This window comes from Chenopodium album, chromosome 1, assembly GCF_948465745.1.
Source record: "Chenopodium album chromosome 1, dcCheAlbu1.1, whole genome shotgun sequence".
NCBI lineage: Eukaryota > Viridiplantae > Streptophyta > Magnoliopsida > Caryophyllales > Amaranthaceae > Chenopodium > Chenopodium album.
Genome location: NC_137834.1, coordinates 82,586,641 through 82,588,240, shown reverse-complemented (window position 1 = coordinate 82,588,240; position 1,600 = coordinate 82,586,641). Strand labels below are relative to the sequence as shown.

Sequence of the window (1,600 nt, the reverse complement as noted above, 5' to 3'; positions counted from 1 at the left end):
ATATTTTTAGAGGCTTAATTACAATTGGCGAATTTGATTATGTTAGCGGCCGAACTACATATGTTAATTCGTAAGCGTTAATTCCCGACCGTAGGATCAACAAGTGCTTTAATTATTCGACCTAGTTTGTTTATTAGTGGATTGTTTGCATTTCTTGGATTGGTATAAGCATGGTGGACCGAACGTATGCCCTAGACTTTAATTTGTCTGAGAACAACCTTATTTTCTTTATTGTCATTCTTTAGTTAATTAATCATCGAATCATTATCGTTTATAGAAATAGTTCATATAATTGGGCAAAAACTAATAGAACCTGTCTCCCTGTGGGATTCGACCCGTATTTGCTAAATCTCTGCTAACAACAGACACCGTGCACTTGCGGTATAACTTTTTATTCATCAAGTTTTTGGCGCCGTTGCCGGGGAGACGGCTAGATTCTATTAGTTTTAGTTTGATTGTTTGAACTGTTTTTATTGTCCCATTGGAACTTCTAGTTTCAATTGGGACATTCTCATTGCTTTCTTTTCTTTTTGTTTATGCCCAGGTCAAAACGAACAGGTGATTTGATCCCTACGGATCCGGACTTGGACAAGACCCTTAGGCAACTCAAAAAACAAGGGAAAGGGAAGCAGAAAAAGACCCACTCACAGAAGAGCTCTACAACACAGTCTGACACACGCAAAGAGATGACTGATAATAGGTCTCTTAATTCTTACGGAGTACCATCCCAAGATGGCATTCCAACGGGTCTTAAAATGCCAGCAATCACTGCAGAGAACTTCGAGATCAAACCCGCATTGCTCAGTATGGTCCAACAAAATCAATTTAGTGGCCATCCTACTGACGAGCCGATTAATCACTTGCAGCGATTTCAACAATTATGCTCCACTGTTCATCACAAAGGAGTCACTCAAGATCAACTGAAAGTGATGTTGTTCGGATTTTCCCTTCGCGATAGAGCTCAAAAGTGGTTGAACACTGTTGAGGAGACGGAGTGGAGCAAGATTTCTCAAGCATTCCTCAAAGAATATTTTCCCCCTGAAAAAACTGAAAAGATTCGACATCAAATATCAACATTTTCTCAAGAGTCGGGGGAATCTCTTAGGGAAGCATGGGATAGATTCTTAGATCTTCAACTATCATGCCCGCATCACAATTTTGAAAAGTGGAATCTTGTTTGTATTTTCTATAACGGACTAGAACCCGAGACTAAATGTATTGTTGATTCTGCTGCAGGTGGTGTTTTCCTTGACAAGACAATCGAGGAAGGGTATGATTTTCTTGCAAATCTTGCAGCCAACCACTTCTCATCTCCAAGAACACGACCAAAGAAAGGGAAGATGGAAGTTGAAGCCTATTCACTCATGACATCTCAAATGGCTCAATTAATTGCAAAGATTGAAGCATTGCAGGCCGCTCAAGAATCTTCTCTTTTATCTGTTAATGCTATGTCTTCTCAACCTTCGCAAACTCATTTTTTTTGTGAATTGTGTGGTATACAGGGTCACTTTGGATATCAATGTGCTCAGAATTCTCAAGACACCAATCAGATGGAGCAGGTGAATGCCTTTCAGCAAAGGCAACCAAATGATCCATATTC

At 39.8% G+C, this 1,600-nt stretch overlaps 1 non-coding gene across 1 annotated transcript; it reads right to left on the bottom strand.

The window, feature by feature from the left end:
- Positions 1 to 1,053: 1,053 nt before the first annotated feature.
- LOC145565470 (small nucleolar RNA R71) lies at positions 1,054 to 1,159 on the bottom strand. Its single transcript, XR_014095039.1, has one exon. It is a non-coding gene; the product is annotated as a small nucleolar RNA R71 (small nucleolar RNA).
- Positions 1,160 to 1,600: the final 441 nt, after the last annotated feature.